This window comes from Pogona vitticeps, chromosome 3 (assembly GCF_051106095.1).
Source record: "Pogona vitticeps strain Pit_001003342236 chromosome 3, PviZW2.1, whole genome shotgun sequence".
In the NCBI taxonomy this organism is placed as follows: Eukaryota; Metazoa; Chordata; class Lepidosauria; order Squamata; family Agamidae; genus Pogona; species Pogona vitticeps.
In genome coordinates, this window is record NC_135785.1 from 234,310,894 (window position 1) to 234,336,754 (window position 25,861).

General features: G+C 39.7%; 1 protein-coding gene across 2 annotated transcripts in view; it reads right to left on the reverse strand.

Annotated features, from left to right (window-relative positions):
- Positions 1-25,861, reverse strand: part of LSAMP (limbic system associated membrane protein) — a 1,273,416-nt gene extending 1,247,555 nt beyond the window's left edge. For both annotated transcript variants that reach the window (XM_078389966.1, XM_078389965.1), the window contains exon 1: positions 1-25,861. The gene's annotated coding sequence lies outside the window, so the exon portion shown is untranslated.

The window sequence follows — 25,861 nt, forward strand, 5'->3', positions numbered from 1 at the left end:
CCATTACGTTAAATGGAAAATCACTCAAGGGAAGTTTAGGAAGCAGCAGGACTTACCTATAAGAAAGAGAAAAAGAGAAGGGGAAAAAAGATGAAACATACACAAGCACAGCATCACTTTTTCTATGGTTATTATATAAATATCCTGGACCACAAGTATTGGACCACTAGACTTTTACAGTTCTACATTCCATTTAATTTCCTCAGTACTCAGATAGGCTATGGCAAAAAGGGCAGTGATAAGGATACCATTATTTCTACAGTTATCACAAGAGTACAGTGACCTTTTGAAATAAAGAGTAAAGAAGACTACACCTCAAAATGCTTTGTCTACTATGCGATGGAAGACAATGTTGCTTTATGAAGCAATACAGCGATGTACAGTAATAAGCAGTTAAAGGAGACTGCAGCTATACATGTTCCTTTGATCCTTGTACCCCATGCAATTTACTTGTGGTCAGCAACTGTACACAGTAGTTGAGCTTAAGAAACATTTCTTCAAGCATATATATGGATGAAGCTGAAGATAGCATCAGAAGATGTCCTCATTACTGAAATACTGAAAGGGTCATTGGAATGTAATGCTTAGGTTGCTGGACCCAGATAGGGAAGTACACGATTGATCTATCTTGTCAGCCATTAAGCTTATTGGATTCTTTCTTTCTCCTCCCCACCCTCAATCAATCTCTCTCTCTCTCTCTCTCTCTCTCAGTCTGTCTCTGTGCTTTATCTACCTTGCAGGGTTATTGGGAAGATAAACCAAAATGACAAAATAATATAAATGTTTCCAAATTCCTTTGAGGACGAAAAAGTAAACATATGTGCAGCTCTCCCTGTGCAACAAGTGATATTACTAGCTGTGGCAGACTCCCACCAATTTAAAAAATCCTTTTAAAATGTCCGGATATTCAGGCATATCCGGGAACAAAATGTGTAGAGAAAGGTGATTATCCCATGGAGGCACCCCAGTGCTCCCAGTCTCCCAAGAAACACACAAAGGTCAACCCCCCACCCCCAGTTTCCAAGAAGTTATTTTAAACTGCCTATACCAGATCTGATGTACCTTCTCAACCAGCCAAGCTGGGCAAGGACTCCACACCATTAGATTTCATGCTAGTATTAAATGTGTGGACATTGAAGGTGGGGACAAATGGTGGAAAGATGCCAGTATATGCCATTTCCAAAGAGGTAACTATGTTAGCTTATTACAGAAAAACAACCAACAGTCCTGATGCATGATAAAGATTACCACATTTATTGATAATTATTTAAAGGCTTTGCAGTATCACATCTGCCTGAACGAATGAAGACAATTTGTGTATGGGCCCACAGAGAATAAGGCTTGGTCCATCTGAACCATCAGCATAAGAAGGAGACCAGTGGTTCTTCTTGAGAGCAGTAAACCCAATCCCACTAGGTGCCCTGATTCAGTAGCCTGGATGACAATGTGAGAATGAGGAATGATTCTTTGCAAGGCTGTAAAGGAGCAAGAATCAAATTGTTTCCATGTTATGGCTAGAACATTGGCCTTCCCCATTGTTCCCTTTGTTTCCCACTTCTTCCATTGTATCTGACCCTTCTCATATGGATCCATTTTAGGAGGTACCTAGTACATTTTCATTTACTAAGGCACAATCTGCAATGGCTTTAATAATTAATCAGAACCCAGCCTTTTAAACGAATCTCATCCAGTTTGTTTGTTTTTTTCCTCCAAAAATGTTCACTGAATAAGATTTCACAAACCACAAACAATTTTATTCAGTGCACCATCCACTCTTTGCGTTAGGAGATCCCCTCCAGCGTTGACCCTAAGTCGTATATCCTTTGGGTTAGACCTCCTGCTTCATGTCCTATTCTTGAGTGCAAGTCAGTACTCTTACAATCTGTCTTCATCACAGCAGGCTTTTAAATATATAAAGACTGTTCTCTTCTCCTTCACTTTCTTTTTTGCTTGCTGCCTGAACATGGCAGATATTTTCCATCATCCCTAACATTCCGAGGACTCCTTCTTCTATGCAACTTTGTTCTTGCCCTCCACTATTTTGTCTTATTCTTTTGAAGTCAAATCTGTAGCTAAGAGATATCCTAGGGAGCTGATATATTTGTCGATGCCTCAGAATCTTCTTCAAGCACAAGGAAGACTAGGATGTCACAAGATAAGCCTCTGGGAGTGGCCAACTGAATGATGTATCTGGATAGTCTAGCCCTGATATAAATACCAGGAGCCAAACCTTCTGGCCTTTCCTAGTCTAGATGGCAGTGCATTGTTTGTGTTCTATTTCCAGGTTCAGCTTAAGTCACTTCTTCAGAAACCCTGTAACAGAAAATGCATACTTTCTACCTACATCTGGTTCGATACAGCTGGCATTCTAATTTTTACTTAAAATCTGGAAACCTAAAAAAGAAACTTTGTAATGGCAGAATATTATACCACTTTTCCCCCAGGGAGCTAAAGGCGACCTCTATGACTTATTATTCCATTTTATCTTCACAGTGATTTGCATAAGACTACCCAGTGGACTTAAATGATAAAGCGAATTACAGTGCATAATTCACTATGTCATACTGGCTTCCTACTAAAACCAAACAAAGCAAATTCACTTAATATAAATCCCTAACAATATTCCTAAATATTCATATAAGTTGCAACATCACCTGATACCTTTAAAAAAACAGCATATACCTGGCATCTATTCAATGTCTGGTCCATAACAAACTCAAAGCTTTTTATTACAGCCATGGCCTATGCTGTAATTCTTCATTTTACCCAAGTTCACACCTTTGTAGAAAGTTTTAAGTAATCCAATCAGGAAACCACCATGTAACCAAAGTGATTCATCAAACAGCATGAATGATGAGTAGCGAATATTGAAGGAAGCTAGATTTCAAACCATTGTTCCGAGAGTAACATTTGTTCGCACAAATGATTCTTCTAACAATTGAGAATAATGAACTGTGAGCCAGCTACAGCCGGCTGGGGAGAAGGAGCTAAGTGCCAGTGCGGGCAGGCCCCCCCAGCAACGGCAGAAGGGTTGTTGGCCTTGAAGGAAACACCTGAGGCAGATCAGGGTGGAGGCCCTAAACCCACCCCCAGAGACACAGCTGTAGCTGTAGCTGAGGTAGATATAGAGGCGAGTGAGCAAGGAGAGGGGGAAACTGGACATTTGGGAGGATGACTGGGAGTTTTTGTCACCTTCGGAGAAGAGAGAAAATCGTCTGCCGAGGAGATGCTGAAAGGAGCTTCTAAGACACCTGCATCTCCAGAGGATGGCTGGCTTATCTGACGGCAAGATGAAAACTGAAAGATAGAAGCTCCCAGGGTCAGCCGGTGCTTCACGGCTGCCTCTGCTTGCTGGATGCTGTGCTGGGGGACTCGGCTGGCAAAGACTGTTTAACAGCCTGGACCTTTCAGCCAAGACAAGAAGTCACAGGAGTGAAGTAACTCCCTCAGAGCTGGGGGCTGGGACAGAATATTCTCTCAGCCCTGGAAGGACTGGAAGGACAGAAAGCTAGCAATTCCATCCCTGCTGCTTGGGGGCTAGAGGCCCCATCCTGCAAAGGACTACAGAGACACTGTTCTTATTTTATTTTCTTTGTATGCTGAGTCCAATAAAGTTTAATTGATCACCAGTACCTGCTGCCTCATCATGGATACAGCGGCTGGAGCTGCTCACATGAACAAATTAGTAAAAATCATGATCTGTTCACTGACAATTCGCCAAGTGAAAAAAGAAAAAGATTTATTCAGGACACCTCCCACCAAAACTGCATCACTCATTTTGAAGGAAACGCCTTCCTAGGGATTCCCATTGTTGTGGGCATATCCAGGAATCCTTTGGACACTTACATCTACATAGATCAGACCTGGGAAAAGTGCGGTCCGAGGGCCACATACGGCCCATGAGCTGCTCCTGTCCAGCCCGCAGACAGTTTTGAACATCAAAACTATTTATAGCTTTTTGTCTAAAGTTGATCAGTTGCTTATCTTTAACATACTGCAAAAAACCTCTTCAGTATTTGTGAAGATTAACAAATTTAAAATAAAAACAATCATAACATCACTGTTTCATGTTATTTTTTAAGTGAAGTTGGTTCGGCCCCCGAGCACAGTTCAGATTTTTCATGTGGCCCCCTCTATAGAAAGTAATTGCCTACCCCTGTCATAGATGGTCAGAGGTGGCACAGCTGATCCTCTAAATGAAAAGGGTGAGAACAGGGTCAATCAAGCACCAGTTGCTTGATGGCAAAATACTGTACACAGTTCAAATGCAGATGGCAGAATTTCCAGGAACATTCTCTGACCTCTTTCTCTGTTGCTTTCTCCTGTATTTCCTTAGGGAAAGGATCAAGTAGGAGGCAGAGCAAAGAGGCATCCATCAGAAATCTGTGAAAGCCATTGACAGGCCAGCCTGTTCTAATCTGGATAGACTTGATATAACACATCTTCCTATGCTTCTCTTCATAGAGGAGTTCCAGCTGTGACAAGTACACCAAATTAACACTTTAAAAAATCTTCTAATGGCAGTCTCCTTCTGCAACTTATAGTCTGTGCTTTAAGAAGGATACAAATAAACAGGAATAAGTTCAGAGTAAGGTAACAAGGATGATCAGGGGACTGGAAACCAAGTAATATGAGAAAAAATTGAAATAACTGGGCATGTTTGAGCCTTTAGAAAAGAAGACTGAGGGGAAATATGATAGCACTATTCAAATATATGAAATGTAGTCATACAGAGGATGGGCAGGATCTGTTCTCAGTCACCCCAGAGTGCAGGGCAGATAATAACAAGTTGCAGGAAGCCAAATTTATTTTATTTATTTATTTATTTTATTTGATTTATATCCTGCCCATCTGGTCTGGTTGACCACTCTGAATTTAAGCTGAATATCAGGAAAAACTTCTTAATTGTTAGAGCAGTATGATAATAAAACCAATTACCTTGGGAGGTGGTGAGCGCTCCAGTGCTGGAGGCACTTGGGACAACCCTCTGTCAGATCTGCTTTGATTTAGATTCCTGCATTGAGCAGGGGGTTGGACTTGATGGCCTTATAGGCCCCTTCCAAGGCAATTATTCTATGACTTATATGTGAAACTCTCCTGATTTGTGCTTCATAAACTAATATGCAGACTATTTTCTCCCATGAGAAGGGTCTTTGATTTGGATTCCTTGCAGGGGGTCAGACTCAATTGCCCTTCCAACTCCATGATGATTCTATGTTCAGCATGTGAATAAAAATCTTATCAAAAATGAGTTCACTTTTCTCAATAAAAATTGTGATGTTCTGTTTAGGAAGGACGCTCCATATTTTTGAATTGAAGTGTATACTAATTGTATATTAAATCAAAATAGACCAAAGACCAGTTCTTGTTAAACTAATTCATATGTTCCCTAAAAATGCTTTCTCCTTTTCAATTCACTCATAAAGATACAATGCCCAGACAATGACACAGTGATATAGAATCAGAACAAAGGCTAATCTAGCTATGAGAGGAATATTATTCAAAAGGTTAATTATGAATTGAAAGAAGGCTAGCATGGAGTGGGAAGGGAGGGAATAGGAATATGGGAGGCAGGATTATTTCCATTAATGCTGCCTTTGCAAATCCTTAAGCCTTTTACATTTTCATCCCAAAGGGGGAGGGCATGAGGACTAGGGTCATTTTGCCACTCATTTCAGCACTGGATAGAGTCTCAGCAATGCTCCTGTGACATTAAGAGCAAAATGCTGCAATAGGAGGCCATTTAGTTATGAGGAACTGGAGTCTTGGCATCAGACCAACAGACTTTTCCTTTCTTATCCCCAAATCTCTCTTTTCTCCCTTGTTACAGCTGGTTGTATTTTGAAATTAGATTCCACACCCCATACAGACTTCTTGCCTCCCCATACATAGGTCCCTGTTCCACAGCAGTAGGAGGCCCAGAATGACCACAATGGCAGAGCTGAAAGCCCTTATGACCTTCATCATCATTATTATTATTATGTATATTTGAAAAGGTCTTTATTTTTGTAATAACTGAGAATTAAACCTGCCAGAGATTTTAAAAGAAAACACAAAGGTCTTTCAAATTTAAGTAGGCTTTCATTTAGGAAGGCTAAGAACTGTAATTTCATGCCAAAATAATAATAATAACAATAGCACTAATAATAGTCATATTGTGGTCTTGTTACCAATAATCTGACTGGCATCTTTATATGCAAAAATAAATAACAGAGGCAGATAGAGTGGTTTCAGCAACCTTCAATGAGACTCTCCAAGGTATAAACTCAGGTTGTGTGGAAGAGATCAGATTTCTAGATTTGTGCAATAATTGAGCTTTGACATAATTAAGTACAGAACAAAGGAGAAGTGATATGGTTTAATTCTAATGGTTGCATAGTATTGACTTAAGACAAATGCACATTAACAGAATAGCTCTCTATCTGGATTGCTTTCGGTGCTATTGGGTTTACAGCATCCGCTTGTGTTTTGATTTAGAGCGATCTATTCTGCACCTTTTTGGAGCTGTCTTGCTCCCTTTTGGTACAGCATTAGAGCTACAGGTTTGTTTGTTTTTTGGGGGATTTTTCTTTTGGCCTGAATCAAAGCTCTTTTCATTAGCCTATTCTGTAGCCCACATGGGTGGTTAGTTTCCACCAAAAACAAGCTGTGGGTGGTGTCATCTGAGGTGACGACCCTATGAGCTATTTGGTGGGTTGTGGCATTTAAATGGATGACAGAGAAGCCTACCCTCCTTTATTTCCCTCTAATCTACTGTTTTAAATTTGATTGCTAAACTCTATTCTAGATAAATAAGATACACTGGTGGTATTATGTGTACCATGTTAGGTACATGCATTGCTGTTTTGCTATTTCCTCTTCCAAATTTCCATCATTCTTTTTTGAAACCCACAGGCTGTTGGTTGTGCTTCATAATAACATTTCATAATTTCTTGATTTCTGTGGGAGTCCAGGCTTTGTGTTTACATTGTTCCATTACCTTTGCAGCAGCCCTTCTTTGTTCCTCAGCAGTGTCTGCTGAGCCCTGTAGCTCATTTGTCACCAGATGTCCACCATCTGATGTGGTTCTTGTTGACCCAGGCAATGACCAACCTGGTATGGATTTCCAGGCTGCAGTTCTAGATGGAGGGTGCAAGAGGCGCTGTCTTGGGAGAGAGCTGGCGAATAAGGTGAGGCTTTTTTTAAAAAAACTCTTGACAGCAGAGGACACATGGGCGCTTCGGGGGGCAGGCAAGGCAGGGGCCCCGGGCTGCATGTTTGAGACCCCTGGTCTAGAGACTTCCTGCTGTTAGTTAGTGATGAGGGATATATCTGCTCAAGGGGCCCATTTTTCTTTCTCTAAATATGCAAGGGTTACCCTTGAAAAGCAGTGCCTCAGTTCAGCCCTGGCCCAAATTAATATCTGATTGTGCTAAAACAATACAGCAGCAGTGGCAAAAACAATACAAATCATCCCCTGTCTAACATACCTTTACAGATTCCTTCACCTTGAATTCACCAAAAACCCTAGCCAAAGATGGATCTTTTACAAATTCATGAAGGTAAAAATATGTCCCTATGTCCCTGTGTCCTGTTTGTTTGCACCCCGCCTCTCCAAACTTCGGACACTTGTTTAGAAAAAGTATAGGAACACTGGAACATGATTGTCTACCAAGCACATGAGACTGTGGATTCTGGGTTTAGGTTGTTGAAGCTAAAACACATTCTGGAATGAGTTACATGTGATTCAGTTACTTATCCATAGTTACTTTTGTGACATTCAAGATGTAACAAAGTTACATTTAAAAATATATATCATGAACAAGGCAAATTTTCATTGTCTTAGCAAGTCAATGTTTTTGATTTATTGAGGTGATGATTGGTATTTTATTTTTGTTCATTTTGGTTGGATTTATATAGTTTTACTTTAAGTGATGCAAAGTGTCCTAAGAAATAATCTCATCAAGTCGGGTTGTATATAAACTTTAAAAATAAATAAATAAATACTTTCAAAAGTTCTTATGCCATTATCTCATTATAATGGCATCATAACTGTCTGAGAGAGGCTTTTTACAATGAATTAAACGTGTTTTTAGTATAGATTTTATGTACTGTTTTTAAATATAATGTTTGTTTAATTCTTTTAAAATATTTGTATACTTACTGTTTTTACCTTTTAAATATTGTCTTTTTAATGATGTAAGCTGCCTTGGGTCCTTTCCAACAGAAAGTTGGGGTAAAAATATTAAAATAAAATAAATCAATTATTCCTTAACTTTAAAAAAGTTAAAGAAAAGTAACAAGTAGTACTACTATAATGAGTAATGGGAGCAAGTTCCTTTTCAAACACTGTAACATGTAACAGAAACACATTACTTTTTACTCCTAGGCACACCAACAACAAAAAAGATACTTCTGAACAAGTTCATGGTCGTCAAAGGTATGCCATCTTGGCTGTTTGGAGGAATCTCTTAGAGAAGTCCTAAGGCTTGGTTCTTTGCAAGCTTAGAGAAAAATTACATATGACTGCTTTCTACACATGAATTCTCAGAAGATGCTTATGGGGGAAATAAATGAATTATGAGACAAGCCATAGGAAGTTCACCTCTCAAAAGGCAGAGGGTTTGTGTGAGCAACAACCAGCCAGACTAGAGGCAATAACCCAGCTGTGAATGTACTGCTTCTTTTCTCTTGCTACCTTTATACTGATAGTGAGTCCAGTACTTAGAGAAAAAGCCACATGAAGAGAAACCCAGCATTTGAACAGACACTGACCCTCAGTTACAGCTAATCAAATCTTTTCCACTCTACATTCCTGCCAGTCCTTGCTGGCTATAACAACCCTCTCCCACTGTGAAAATGGAAGGCTCCATTTTCACAGACTGTTGGGGTGGCAGATAATCACTTTTGGTTATTTTAAAAAAATCTGAAGTATTTCAAGCCAGACATTCAGAAGAAAAAGCTTCGAGAATATCTCCCGGCGATTTCTGAAGAGCTAAAGAAAACAGTCCCCTCCAACTGAGTGAAATGCACAACTAGGATGTGTTGGGTCTTTGGACAAATGTGTCAATACAAATTGAATAAAGGGTATTTATGCATTTCTAGAACAGCCATGGTGGAGGTAAGAGCCCAGAAGCATGAACAGGGTGGAGCGGCACCCACTCAGTCTCAGGGTGGACCCAAACAAGGATGAGGAAATAATATTATAAAAAGGCACAGGGCAGATCTGTGTGCTCTTATTCAGACACATACCATTTCAGGGGAAATAGATTCCCATCTACTACTTAGCTACTGAACAATATTAGCGGCTACTATACAGCCCAGCCCATAGATATTAACTTCCTCAGAACACATTCACTCCAGTAATGCACCTGACTACATCATTGTTTCTGACACTAGAGTTTAGTTGCTGAACAGCATTTTAAATCTCGAAATTTACATTTATTCATCCAAAATTTATAATAGCTTGCACTGAAGTCCTGGGGAAGATATCCCTTCATCAAAAGAATCAACACATTTCTGTCAAAATCTTTCATCCTGTGCGAACATGTTGTACACTTCCTATTTATGTCACACTACCAAAAGATCCACCATATCTTCTCAGGCCAGGCTCCTCTGCCCAGTTCTTTCAGTCTTTCCTCATAGAGCTTGGTTTACAGCCCCCTGATCATCCTTGTTGCCCTCCTCTGAACTTGTTCCATCTTTCTTGAAGTGTGGTGTCCAGAACCGGACACAGTACTCAAGGTGTAGCCAAACCAGTGCTGAACAGAGGGGAACTAGCACTTTTGTGGGATTTGGAAGCTATACTTCCGTTAATGCAACCTAAATATTCAACCAACCAACCAACTATTCATCACATAATAACTAGGATGAGGGGGATTTTTTTGGACATTCAGAATCCATCAACATGCTATAGGCTTTGCTGACTGGGAATTGTAATACAAAACAAAACCAAGCAAACCCCTTCCCCCTCCCAACCCTGCAAATAATATATTGACACATCTGGATGGAACTTAGTTATAAGATCCAGAAGTTCAATCACCATTAGAGATGGTCACAAACCTGGAAAATTGTGGTTCATAATGGTTCATGGATAGTTACTATTCAAGAACTTTCACAAACTTTGTGATGAAATGAACTGCTTTGTGGTTTGTGCATTTTGAGATTTCTGGGTGCAGTAGAACAGACCCCATGTGAGTTAGAGATGCCAAAGTTACAGTGAATCTTCAGCTAGCTCTCCTTCCCAACCTCTCTAAGTATGGCAAAGACTGAATTTGGGAAGTCCAAGTTATAGCCCCCTAAAGCAGGTCCCCTCAGAGTGTTAATGACTTGAATATAAATGAGTAGAATGTCATTAAAAGTGTCTTAGACATCCTGCTAGATCTAAGTATTGGTCACTAGAGATACATTTCCAAGATTGAATGAATGCTCTGGTACACTAAGTACCAACAAGATGGGCATTCTCAGCCCCATCTCATATGCAGAAAGAAGGATGTCTGGGTAGAAGAAGCAGGACTAACCTGTGGCTACCTGAAGTACTAGGTGGGTGGATAAGCCATATTCTAACTGCTGCACAATACATACTATTTGTTTCATTCTTGCAACATGGCTTGCATCAGTTGATCATCTAAGTTGAGTGGGTAAAATATGGTCTTCTAGAAGTTAGTGGATCTCAACTCCATTATGCGTTAGCCAAGTTGTCAGTGGTGAAGAATGGTGAAAGCTGAAGTCAAAAGACATCCAAAGGGCCTCACTTTGCCCATGTGAGCCACAGCCTAGAGCAGTGGTTCTTAACCTTGGGTTACTCTGGTGTTTTTGGACTGCAACTCCCAGAAGTCTTCACCACCAGCTGTGCTGGCTGGGGTTTCTGGGAGTTGCAGTTCAAAAACACCTGAGTAACCCAAGGTTAAGAACCACTGGCCTAGAGCACTGGTTCCCAAACCTGGGTATTCTTGGATTGCAATACCCAGAAGCCTTCAGTACCCGCTGGACTGCCTGGGGTGTCTGGGAATTGTAGTCCAACAACATGAAAATCAAGAACCACTGGCCTAGAGTGCTGCAAATGAGACTATGTGAACCTCTTTCTCATACACTTTACAATCCTATCTCCTCCTTCACATGCAAGATGAGAGAACATGTCTTAATTCTCTGGTAAATATAAATGTGGGGAACTGCAGGTTATTCTAACCACAGTCAGTATTAGAATTTGTGTCTCTTCCTTTTGTACATGGATAGGAAATGTGCCAGCCTAAGGCTTATACAGGCTTGTTCATCACTGTTTATGATGATCTGAAGCAGACCAGCAGCTCAGACATCTGCCTAGGGTACAAGATACAGCTCTGTTTTTCCCCAGCATGCTTTGCAATTGCATCGCCATTACACCATTACTTCCATCTGCTTCCTCACCTCCAGTTCCCAATGCAGTTCCCCCTCATACACTCTTCTGATTTATCCTCTTTTGATAAATGACTCGATTAAACTGGATTCCTCTGTCACTGCTAGAGATATCAAATTAAAAATGGTCTGTCTTTAATCATGCCAGGCTTCATAGTCGTCTCCCAGGCTCCATTTATCAATAATTAATATATAAAAGGAGACTGAAATCCATTTCAATTTCAAAGACCCAAATGTTACATTTTTTAATAATAAAACTATGCCGTCATTACTCCTAGGAGCAGACAGACCGATTCACTCATGTTCCATGCAGAGGGAATAAAATGAGTCCTGAGGCAGAGCAGGAGTCTCTTGTGTGCTGCTCGCCTGTAAGATTTAAGGAGATGGGAAAACTGTACAGTGAATCTTGTGTTTGGTACTGAGTCTCATAAAGATACAGCTTCTGCTGAAACGTTCCCTTAAAAGAAAATTCCAAGGGAAATTTTCAATTCAAGACGGGTATTCGCTCTGCAGAACAATATGATTCAACGCTCCTACCCCATGCCAAACATGGTGTGGTGACTATACAGTTCAGAATCTAGCAGCAGCAATGGTTTATAACACACATGATTTCCTCATGATTTCTGTTCTTTCTACCTTTAGACACTTTTTTTTACAAAGTTCACATCAGATCAATTTAAAATACTGTGAATAGGAGTCTTTTATTGAATAATTTATCCTGCTCTTGACATTTTGGTCACAGACAGGCTGTAATCAGCATTAAAATCCCGCTTACACAGATAATACACGGTGTTATGCTTATCAGTTTTCTAAATTATTGTCTGTCCAAACACTAGCTGATGTGATATAGAATTTAATATATCTTTTGAGAGTTCTGCGAAGTGCAAGATAATTTCAGAACCCAATTTCCTCATCAAATGCTCAGGGAAATTTGGGTAGTAGTAACTGAGTAGATGCAACCAGGAAATACTGATTTGAATCCTTCTTGGTGTATTTTAGATTTACTATTGGTCCAATTTCTCAGTTATTATATTGTTTTATCTTTTTTATATGTTGAAAGGGGAAAATACACACTGTTAGCTCTTAATTGAGCATTTCTGATAATAAAGCTGGACTGTACTAAGTATTTTTAAAAGTATTCCAAATGCAAAAGAAATACAGAAAGGAAAGAAAAACAGGCTTCCTAGCTAATCAGTTATGGCTGTAATCCTATACACATTTACCTAGGATTAAATCTCACTGACGGCAAAGCATATACTTATCTGAGTAGGAAGGAACTAGAATATACTGTAAGAAAAAAAGATCATGACATTTTTAAGGAAACACACTGCCTAATTAATTGGCCCACTTTTAAAAACCTAATCAAAAAGATTTAGACTCCTAACTTTCTTTGTATCTGTTCATTTTCAATGAGCCTTCTGTGCACTTTTGTAACCCTGTGCAATGCATCTTCTTGTCTGGTGATATGAAGGACTCATGATTGGGGTAGGAGGGTGCCTCTCCAAATGTTTGGGAGATGAGGTGCTCCCCCACTTAGTCCACAAGCTGCCCCCAGCTAGAGCACAAGCACCTTCTGGGTCTAAGAACTGTCAAGGTATTGTGGAATAGATTTGGGAAGTGATCGGAGGAAAGTCGCTTGAAGAGCCAGTGAGGAATAACAAACAGAGAAGACCACAGAGAAGATGTTTTAAGGGGGGGGGGACATGGAAACGGGAGACAGATGTAGTGCCTTTCTTTCATCCCATGCTGCTATTCTCCTGTACAAGCCTCCGAGAGTTTTGAGATCTTTCAGTTCCACTGCCTTCTAAAGCTTATGTGGTGAGGACATCACAGAGGGCTTTTTTGGGGCCACTGCCAACTTTGGACCTCCTTCCAAGGGAAGCTAGGGTGATCCCTTCCTTGATGTTCTTCCACTAGAAGGTGTGTTTTAATTCATGCAAGCCTTGAGCAAATTGTGACCTAATGGGTAAAGAGACTAGGATTGGGTCTACTGAGTTTCATGTAGTGCTAATGTAAATTATGACTTGACTTGCTTCTTAAAATAAGATATTTTAAAATGTTTTGATATTAATGGCAGTTTAGTACCTTAATGAGTGCAATTGTATTTTACTGTTTGTTTTTATAGGTCAAAATCCTGTTACTTTGCTTAATGAGTAACATTGTAATTTAACTTAAAGCAGTCCCATTGAATCAGTGTGGTAAATCCAAGCGCTACTGACTGATTCAGCCTACTGTAGTTGTAAATTGCAACACTAAACAATAGGATTTCAGGCACAGTATATTAGCAATCGTATTCCTTAGCTCTATTGCAAGTTGCTTTGGGCCCCATCTTGTGTGAACGACAATATGTAAAATAAATACATAAACACTTGTTAGATGAACAAATATTCTCATCTTGTGAAATGCAGATCCCTATATTCCTAATACAGAAACCCAGAGCTGGACTTTGATCCAGATGAGCTGAAATTAGTGGAACTCTACTGCTTTATTCCAAATCAAGAAAATGAGCCAAAACTGTTTTCCGTCTCAATTAATTAGTCAAACAAACCAACCAACTCTAGCCATATTGACCTCAAATCAACAATTTCCCTATGACGTCTGTGCAACAGTACAGTAACAGATGGACACAAACACATGCAGAATCCCGTAACAACATTCAGAACAATGTCCTTTGATATTATAGAACAAATTAAACTGTGAAAAATAGTATGAAGCCCATTTATCACCCATTGCCTAGTAATTACTATGTTACTATGCAGCAACACAAAGAGACCTCCTTGCAGTTTTGGGGAAGCAATATCATTCAATAGGCTTTAATTACCAGGGAACTGTATAGTAACACACGATAACCTGCCTGCTGGCATAATGTAGCCCTATCGCTCATCACTCATTCCCTGGTAGTTACGAAGTAACCCTACAGTAGCTCAATTGAGCTGCTGAGGCATTGTAGTGTTGTGGATTTAATCACACAGCATTGTGCATTTTCAGATTGCCCAGTTGGGAAGGAGGGGGAAAAAGTACTTGGTGTGGAAAGATTACAAAAGCACATGTACCAAGCGCTACTGTTATCTCTCCAATGTGTTCCCTGTCCCCTGCTACAGAATTGTGAGTAGCATTGTGCTTGTGCTTTCAGTGAAATGTAGAAATAAGGGTGATAATTGTACCACTGCCCTACAGAACCTGTGCAACTTGTAATTATATCCTGTTACCAAGGAACACAGCAATTTCAAACCTATTACCCATAGGTATCATTTATTTCAAAATTAATTTTATTATTTTGGAGGCAGTTTCATGCACGCTTCTGGCATTCTCCCTTTCATTCCTACTCAGGACTGGCAAGAGTGAAAAATAAAGCAAACAGAGGGATGGGGTGCCGGAGCGGGAGAGAGAAAGGTTGGAAAGGAATAAGAAAGCTAAAATCAGAGGTTCAGTGCTGGACTGTTTTGGAAACAGTGCCAAAATTACTTCAGCATAGACTGGACAAGTGACAAGACTCTTGAGTGGCCTGGTAGTTTTTACAGCATTTATTTCCTCTCCTACTCTTTTAGACCATTATTTTAACACACATACCCCCTCTCATCATAGCTGCCATCAGGAATGCAAGAATCAGTGGTACAGTGCTAAATCTGAAGTACACGTGCTCATCATAATAATCCTCATAGCCATCAACTCAGTAAGAAGAATCCAGAATGTAGGTATATTGATTGGTTCAAATCACCAAATAAGGAGCAGGTGTTTTGAAAAGCTAATGAATCTTATTGCCCATTTAGGACCAAACCACCCTCAAAAATATAGCCTTAATATAAGGCTTAATATAATATTTGTAAGGCTTCCTTACAACAGGCATATATTGTACCTGGGAAAATCCATTTCTTTTCCAGCTACTATGAAGATTGTAGCTTATTTCTGAAGGAACGGGGATGAAGGATGATGTCATAATCCCTGTGACTTGAAAAGTCCCAGACATTTGACTTTCTGACCCCTGGTTCCGTTCCACTACCGGGAAGAAACAAAAGGAAAAATATATTTCAGGTAGCTTGAAGGAAGTCTCCATCAGGCATTCCCAAATGTTGTTCCCCAAATATTTTGAAACAGAACTCCCATGTTCCCCAGTTGCACAAGTGGTTGAACATGAGGAAATTTTTGGAGGACTGTAGATGGATGTAATATATTGCTAAAAGATTTTAGTGTGATTAGCCAAACATTACCTACTAATTTTATGCACATCTGCAGTTCTTACCAAAAGGAAGACTCCACAAAACCAGCCTCCATAAAGCCAGCGAAGAGCAATTGTGTCCATCTCCCAGCCCATCTTACTATTCCAAACTATGATCTGAGTCTCAAGAGGCTACCATCTCTATCCTCTGGGAAATCACTCAAAGAACTAAGAAATCAATATTCCATGACTCAGCAGGGGTGTTCCATATTAATTGGTAATTGAAAGACCATTGATGGAAAACTGCACTTTGTATCCAATGTATTGATAATAACCATCTAGTCTCTCATATTCCATTTTTGTTCAAGAGGGAGATAGTGAAATAGTGATGGTTTCTCAACCCCAGTGGTTACTGGATGAGATGCATTTCAGTCAAACTGTTATATTTTAATGTAAACTTTCATGGACCATTTTCTTTTAAGCAGGAACTTTATTTGCTGTTTGCTGTTTTGTTTTTTGTTTCTTAATGGACTCTCTGTGTTTGAAGTGTTTAAAATTATTTTATTAGCAATTTTTATGGATTTATGTTGTTTTTTAAAAATGTTACAATGTTTGAAACTTGATTTTAATTATAGATAAGCTACAAGGAAGGAAGGAAGGAAGGAAGGAAGGAAGGAAGGAAGGAAGGAAGGAAGGAAGGAAGGAAGGAAGGAAGGAAGGAAGGAAGGAAGGAAGGAAGGAAGGGAGGGAGGGAGGAAGGGAGGGAGGGAGTACCCAATTGTTCTTTCACACACAACTTTTGGGCTTATGTTGTCAATAGCTTAAAACTGCTGTTGAGTTTTCGTTTTTGCTTTGTTTTGTTATTTTACATGGGGAAAAAAAAGGAGATCTAGATATGGCGAATTGATGTTTCTTTCTTCGAGAGTTATCTAAAGGAGAAAGCCAATCATTCATCTCTTTGGAAAATAAAAGATATCCAAAGTTACATCAAGGCTCTTGCTGCCATCAAATGAATGTTCTTGTTACCGCACAGAAAGTTTGAAAAGTGACATGAAAAGATAACATCAGAACAGGAAGAAGAAACTGAAACCATGTTGTTATGGAAACTGGATTCTCAGTTTCATGTGGCTGAATATGATTTTCCCCTTCCTTCTGCTAACCCATGCAGGAATGAACAGAAGTCATACACTCCAGCTGTAGCTACCATGCCATCAGTGAACTTTCCTCCTCAATTTGTCTTCAATTCTCCCCAAGCCTCACCCTGCTCCTAAATCAAGTCTCTCTCTATTTCTCTGTCTCTGTATTCTTGTGCCTGAAAAACAGTTGGTTCTGGCAGCACATGGTGTAAACAGATGGAATAAAGTCCAATTAGACACAAATAACTTTTCTACCAAAAATATAGCCACCGAGCACAAAAGCAAGAGCTTGAACTTCAGTTCTGTTTCCTTTTCCCCTTATGTTGCTGCTTACAACTGAACCATGAATAATGCAGGTGACTCTGGGTACAAGCATGCATCAGGGAATCACACTTGTATAATGTGCCATTCTATAAAGAGAGGGCATCACTAATTTCCCCAGATGAAACTCACTGAGCATTCCAGGGATGTCCAGTTAAGAAATCTCCACTGTGCTGCAGCCATATCCAGGAGAAGTGAAGTAGAAAGTGAGGAAACTGATACTAGGTGAGTACATAGTAGGTGATTAGTTTTCAGTTATGAGGCCAAGGAAGGGCAGGATTCAATCATTCTAAAGAAAGCTAGCAGTTCCAATATGAAGGAGCTTCTTGTCGTATGCTGAGCACAATTATGATTTTGCCTTTATATTTGCTTCCTAAAAATTTCCCCTGTATGAAGGATATATCTGCTGTTGCCTATAGATGTAGAAAGGTACTCTTCCTCTCAAAAAGCACAGATAATCTCTATATTCAATTCTCAACAATGACCAGGACCCTACTACCAAAATACAAAGCAGAACAGCAAATGAATAATCATCCAATAGGTTTCTTCTTGCCTGACTAGTTGCATAAATATTCTCACAAGTATTGTCACAACCGCCACAGATACAGGGGTCCTACTGTAAATTGTTTCAGGTCCTACCAGTCAAAACAGCAGAAAACAACTCTTCCATGTGATTGCCCATTAAATATTTGAGGACGGTCGCCATCTTCCTCTAAGTTAAACATGTTATCTACTCTAAGTTAAACATCAAACTCCAACATATATTCCTTATAATGTTTCACTATCTTGATAACCCTACTCTGGATACATTCTACCTAGAACTGGACATGATAGTCTAAGGCGATTCTGACCAAAACAGAATAGAATGGTGTGGTTACGTCCTTTGATCTGGACACTATGCTTCTGTTGATACAGTAGATTCATTCCCTCCCCCCACCACCAGAGTGCATTGCTGATGAGTTAAATTAGACTTAATCCAGATCTTTTTCACACTACTACTACCAAATCAGTTCCACTCATCCTATACAGAGCATCTGATATCTTCCTGCCTAAATTGAAAACTTTGCATTTTTTCACATTGAAATTAATCTTCTTTGTTCTCTAACCAGTTCAGATCAACTTAAATCCAGATTCTGTTTTCTGAAGCATTAACCATTACTCCCAGTTTGATGTCATCTCTCAATTTGATGAGGAAATCACATTTCATCCAAGTAATTTCTACACATGTTAAACAACACCAGGCCCAGAACAGAATCCTTGGGCACACCACCTGTCATTTCTAACTAAGATGACAAGGAACCATTATTGAGTGCTATCACCCAGTTATTAATACATCCCGCAACAGCATCATCTAGTCAACATTTTACCTTTTAACTACTAAAATATAGTGGGGGACTAAAAGTCTTGCTGGAATCAAGAAACATGGCATCCATAGCACTCTCCTGAACTATCAAACCTGTTCGTTTTAAGAACAAGAAGAAGAGGGAAGGGGAGGAGGTTAGCCTGATTTGTTTTTTGAAAAACATATGCAATCCTATACAAATCACAACATTCCCCCCTAAGGTTTCAGAGGCTGAGTGTTTAATGGTTTCTTCTGGAATTTTTCTAGGTATCATATCGTTATCAAGCTGGCTGGTCAGTAGCTGCCTGAGTCCTCTTTTTTGTTGCTGGTTGAAAGTGTGACTTCACCTATTCATTTTAAAATTCCAAAGATTATACATCTGAGATGGTATCATCAAGTTCCTTTAATACTGTTAGATGCACTTCAGCTGACCCCAGAGGCTTCAGTTCCTTTAACCATCTTGGGCTACAGCCTCTTGATTTCACAGGTTCAGCCTTGTCTTCTTCTTGGGAGTAAAGAGAGACAAAGTACATGTAGAGAAGTTTCATCTTCTCCCTGCCACCTGTTCACATTTTCCTATTTCTTATACACAAGGTTTTAACCAGGAGTTTAACTAGTTATTTTTGTACATTTGCTGCCTGTGGGCATTTTAATCAGAGAATCCAGAAACTGATTCTTGGGATTTATGCTCTATAACTCCTTTTGATCGAATACTAACCAATGGATATGCCAAATAGATGACTGAGGTCACTGAAGGACTTATGGTATATTACAGAAGTGAGTACACCCCCTCAAATTTCATAAATATTTTAGTATATCTTTTCATGTGACAACACTGAAGAAATGACACTTGGCTACAATGTAAAGCAGTGAGTATAAAACTTGTATAACTGTGCAAATGTGCTGTCCCCTCAAAATAATGCAACACACAGCCATTAATGTCTAAATTCCTGGCAACAAAAGTGAGCACATCCCTAAGTGACAATGTCCACATTGGGCACAAAGTGTCAATATTTTGTGTGGCCACCATTATTTTCCAGCACTGCCTTAACCCTCTTGGGCATAGAGTTCACCAGAGCTTCACAGGTTGCCACTGGAGTCCTCTTTCACTCCTCCATTATGACATCACAGAGCAGGTGGATGTTAGAGACCTTGCATACCTCCACCTTTCATTCCCTCAATGAACTGTAGCTCCCATGTGCCGACAGTACTAATGCAGCCCCAGACCATGACACTCCCACAACCATTTCTGACTGTAGGCATGACACACTTGTCTTTGTACTCCTCACCTGGTTGCTGCCACACATGCTTGACACCATCTGAACCAAATAAGCTTATCTTGGTCTCACAGGAACCACATGACATGCTTGCAGAAATCCATGCCCTTAGTCTGCTTGTCTGCAGCAAACCATATGCTGGCTTTCTTGTGCATCATCTTTAGAAGAGGCTTCCTTCTGGGATGACAGCCCTGGAGACTAATTTGATGCAGTGTGCATCGCACAGTCTGAGCACTGACAGGCTGATCCCCCCACCCCTTCAACTTTTGGAGCAATGCTTGCAGCACTCATACGTCTATTTCCCAAAGCCAGCCTCTGGATATGACACCGAGCACAAGCACTCAACATGGTTGTTCATGGCAAGGCCTGTTCGGGGCAGAACCTGTCCTGTTGAACCACTGTATGGTCTTGGCCACCATGCTGCAGCTCAGTTTCAGGGTTTTGGCAATCTTCTTATAGCCTAGGCCATCTTTACGTAGAGCAACATTTTTTTCAGATCCTCAGATAGTTCATTGCTATGAGGTGCCATGTGGAACTTCCAGTGACCAGTCTGAGAGAGTGAGAGCGATAACACCTGCTCCCTCTTCACTCCTGAGACTTGTGACAGCATATCTACACTGTTATACAAGCTGTATACTCACTGCTTTACATTGTAGACAAGAGTCATTTCTTCAGTGTTGTCACATGAAAAGATATATTAAAATATTTATGACGTATGAGGGGTGTACTAACTTCTGTGATATACTGTAGATCCTGACAATGGGTGGAGTAATTACTAATATAAATGTTTTGCTACACTGTGGTTATGCCTTTGTCTTTGACATGTTGAACAAGTGGTTTTGCTGATTTCAGAATTCTGTCTTAAAAAAAAACTTTTACTGTATAGGCAGGACTATAGGGAAAAACGTCTATTATATATATTATAATAATGCCATATAATGCAGATAACTAAAAAGCCCCCATGTCAAATTAATCCTCTAGATGCATACTACAATTTATGGGTATCATTCACTTTACCTCTCTTTCTGTCTCTCTAATTCCCCCTTTGAAATTCCTTTTGCCCCCTACAACTTGTAATCAGTGGGAAAGTATCCTGAGAGACTGAAATATTCTAATACTACTTTTCTGTGCAGTATTTTCTGATGGTGACATTTCGGGCCATTGATTCTCTTGAGTAGAGGCTATCCTATCTGCTTCATGAAGAATAAAGAGGGGCACTGTGGCAAAGAATAGTGTTTGTCCCATCAAAAGAATAAGTAAATGAGTCCTGAGTCTCTGTCTTGTGGATTTGTACTATCATCCACTATAGATGTGCATTAAACCCCCAACCTTTTTTGTATCCAAATAATGAGCCCAACAAGCTCTGTGCTCTTCTGGAGAGATTCCTACCCAACCCTTGCCTGTTCCTTATCCTTATTCCTTAACATTGATCTTGCTGTCAAACCTTCAGACAGTAGCATTTGTATTTGTAAGTGACCTTGATCAAAATGCTCATAACATCCTTAACATTTGCTAGCATTATTTTCCCCTCTCTATATTTTCTATTCTTCTCTTATAGTATTTGATACTTGGGTTTTTTTTACCTTGGACTTTTTGGTTCCTGTTCTGCATTCAGATGTGGATGTTAAATAGAAAAACAGAATACAAGCATTTTGAAATAAACTAGATACATAAAGAACAATTATCCTCACCCCCTGGGCTATAGCTTCTCCCTACACAAGATTGGTAGTAGATTCTCACATCAGCATGAAAACAGCTTTATGCTTTAGATAATAAAATAGCATTGCCCAACAGGCCACTACATGCAGAGTCCATGGAGCTGGCGAATTATTTCTAGACACTAAGTTGCTGTTTGCTGCATTGTCCAAGAAACACGGTCCTTTGCTTCCAGGAAGCAGCAGACAAGACCTGGCATGCAACCACTTCTTCAATTTATTAACACAATGAGAGGAAGTGTAACATCTGCCTTCTCTCCTCTCTGGATCCCATGTTTCTGGCAATTGGTAAACATTAGTCAGTAGAGCATACAGAATAGGAATGACATGGGGTTTATTTATTTAGTGATATTTGACAGCTCTGGAAAACATTGTGAAGGAGAATGTAGCACGGAAGGAGGATTAGGTTTCTGCCACAGCTGTACACATGGCAAATAGCCAAATATCCCATCTATAATGTGTGCTGTGCCCTCCATTAAAGGGTCACCCACAGATGGATTTAGTCTACAAATTTGCATTTTTTTTAAAAAAAGAGACTTCTGAGTTTATTAGGCTTTAAGATCAATAGGAACATTTCTATGCAACTAGGGAAAAAAATAAAATGAAAAGCAGCTTTGATTTATTAAACACTCCCTGCAGTGCTCTCAATCCATTGCAGAATTAAGAGAACTGAAAAAGGGAAAAGGAACAGTGTCCTGCATTTTTGACATCTAAGGGAGTGAAGTGAGGAGGAAAGCTAAATCATCGACATTAACAAATATGCACACACTTAACATTTTACAGCTTTACAGCTTTAGTAAACTCAAATGAGGATATGGAAAAAAGAAAAATGGGGAAAAGTTTAATTATCCTTATTTACCATATAAACAAATGGCCTTGCTAAGACTGTTTGTTCAACTTCTGGCCATTGAGATTTTTTAGATTTCAGCTCCCAGAATCTTTTATCATTAGTGTGCTGGCTAGGGCTTCCAGTCAAGAAAGTCCAACGCATCTAGAGGACCAATGAGTCAGAACCACTGACATAGGTAACAGCTGTTGTCAAGCCAGAATTGACTTATAGCAGCCCTAATAGGTCTTTCAATGTAAGTGAGACATTTAAGGAGTGGTCTTACCACTTCTACACACCCAGCTGGTTTCCGTGGCTGAATACAGATTTGAACCCAAGCTTCCTGAGTCCCAGTCTGTCACTCTATCCAGTGCACCACACTGGGTATCTGAGATAACAACTACAAACTCATAATTTTGTGCCCTAAAATATTACAAAGGAAATTGACCAACCCTCCCTGACAAACAAATCAAAATCCCTTTGAGCTGAAAGCACCAGAATAGATATATTTTTAAAAAATCTAGTGTCATGAACATGATGAATAAAATTGCAAATCACAGAAGAATCCCTGTCATTATTGTCTGTTGAATCCATGTGGCATGTATACCCTTGATGAGAAAATAAAGGAAGAAAATCAAACAATTAAAAAAAAAAAACCACCCAGATTTTTCCAGAAAGGAAAAAATTGTCTTCCTCTGAATGACTTTCCCCCGCAATGTTTTGGAAGGAACATTTAGACATTACCTGTTACACCAAACATTAATAATGGTATTAGTCATTATAGTATTTCAGAAAGAGACTAATGATATTACTTCAGCTCTCTGGCCCATTCACATGTTGCAAATGTAGTGACAGATGGAACAAACTATAATGATTGTTACGTTTTTGTTTTGTTTTGTTTTTGGCTTTCATCCATAAGTAATTTTAGGATGTTAAGATAGTTGCAGGCCAATTCCCAAACCAGTTTTGGATTATTTTGTGCAGTTATTATGGTTTCACCCTTAGTACTCTCATCTATAAGGTTTGAATATAAACAGTGAATGTGAGAAGTGGGCATTTATATATATTTAAACCTGTATATTTAATTGTGCTACAACAGGAGAAGAATGTGCAAATGGAGGAAGCTTCACTTCAGAAGCTCATAACATAAGCATTCAGCAGAATGGATTTAGTGTGCTTCTTAATCTTCTAAGTGCACCTTAGAAGCTTTTGGCTCACTAGATGTTTTGAACAATTCCCACATTCCTTTCCTAGTGGCTATGGTAGGTGAGGATGTCAGTCAGCATAAGCCAAAGCATCTGGAGGAATCCCTGGTTTAGACTTCCACTGAATAGACTGAAGTCAGTTATCAGGAACAACAGGTATGCTCTTATTCCCTCCTTCAGTCCACACAAATCTGAGGATATGAACAGAGCTAAAGGTAAAGGAAGGCAAAAGGTGGGAGAACTAGGTAAAGGTAAAGGTTCCCCTTGACAATTTTTGTCCAGTCATGTTCAACTCTAGGGGGCGGTGCTCATCCCCGTTTCCAAGCCATAGAGCCAGTGTTTTGTCCGAAGACAATCTTCTGTGGTCACATGGCCAGTGCGACTTAGACACGGAACGCTGTTTCCTTCCCACCGAGGTGGTCCCTATTAATCTACTCGCATTTGCATGCTTTCGAACCGCTAGGTTGGCGGGAGTTGGGACAAGCGACGGGAGCTCACTCCATCGCGTGGATTCGATCTTACGACTGCTTGGTCTTCTGACCCTGCAGCACAGGCTTCTGCAGTTTAGCCCGCGGTGCCACCACGTCCCTTGGGAACTAGAGATGGGCACAAATCAGAAAAACAGTGATTCATTTTGATTTGTGATTCACAAAGGTTGATGAATCATGAATTACAAATTTATGATTTTTTTCAGATCAATCAATAAACTGATTTGTCAATTCATTTTTAATTTAAAATCCTATAAAATGCCCTTCCCCAACACACAAACAACAATTAGAGACACCAAATTTGCAGAAGCTTCTACAGACTGCCCTCTACAAGCTCTGTAAGTTTGGTGAAGACTGGGTTCCAGACATCCTTAAAAGTGGGTCTCCCAGGAAAGTGCCCGTTAGCAGCTAGCCTGGGAAAACCTCATCTTCACCAAACTTGGAAGGACTAGGTGATGCTGGTGTCTCTAGGAGAGGGACTTTCCTGTGGGAGTTCTCTTTGTGGGTGTATAATGCAGACATCTGAAACCCAATCTTCACCAAACCTAGAGGGACTGTCGAGAAGAGTCAGAGGAAGCTTACCTGTAAATTTGGTGTTACTAAGTACCTGGGGGGGGGGGCTGTTTTTAATATCCAAATAATTTGACTAATAAAAATCACTAAAATTCATTGATTTGTATTATTCAGGGGCATTGATTTGTATAAATGCAAATCAATAAGTTAGAGAATTTTTAAATGAATTGAGTAAATTGTTTGCTAAATTTGTAGCCATTTCTAGTCAGAACATAATATTATAATAAATTATCTGGTGTAAAAAACAAATCTTTTTTTTTAAAGCCTCTCCTTGGGCAGCTAATACTAAACTTTTATAATCTATTTCAGTGTACTCTATGCCCCTTCTGTTGAGGGGCATAGAGTACACTGAAAGGTGCATGAAGTTGCCTGTTTTTCTCTGTAGTCACAGAAAGGAAAATTGTGTCAGTGCAAAAGCCCCATTTTCTTAGGCTCACCTTGGTTCTGCCAACTCTGTAGCCTATGAAGTGACTTCCATTTCACTTGGGGTTTAGACTTTAGACTTTCCTATCCATTTTAGACTTTAAACTTTCCATCCATTTTAAGAAGTGGGTAATTTTTTTTCTTTGCGCAGTATACTCCCAACATTTTTTCCTTGATTTTAATGTGGGAGGGGTGAGATAACAGCCAATGAGTGGATGTGCATTCAATATAAATGGCGAGCTTGTTCCAGAGCAGTGTGAATGGCATTCCACCACTGGCTATTTAGTGTAGATGTTTCTGTTGAAAGCAATGCGCCCTTGTGGAGACTGATGCCACCACCACTACATTTGACAAGAAATACACAGAAAGGAATGTGGGACAATATTTTCAAGCATACAGGCATCCATGTGGGGGTGTCAGAATGGCAGTAAGTGCCCATCTGCTCATTTTTGACAAGGAGAGGGAGGTGAATGGATGGCTTTTATTTAACTCCCCTCCACACACACACACACACACAGTAGCTCACTCACTCTCTCCATTTCAAGCCAAAAAAATAAATTAAAATAAAATGAAACTCCGTTCATTCCACGAACAACCTGACATCAAATTGACAGAGCTGTGACTGTTTGACATCCAACTCGATAATAGAACGGCACCTTTGAGTGACAGTTGAACAATGAGAGAGAAAAAATGTCCCTTCCATAAACAGGTAAATTTACAGTTTGAAGTATGAGAAATAAATAAACTATCACCCACTGAGTGTTGTTTCCCTTGAAAGTTTGTCACCTGCCATTTGAGGTTAAATAACTCTCTGAGACCAAGGTGGGGCCTGACTTTTGCCTAGATTTATGACTTTCCTTCTGCCTCTTTGAAGTCTAAACTAGTGCTTTTCAAACGTTTTAGACCATGGATCTTGTGTTAAATGCTATTGAGCTCAATATGTACCCAGCTTCATTGGCAAATGAGTGTAAACAATTCCTCCTCACACTAATCTGCAGCTAAGAAAGTCCATTCATTATAAGTGCA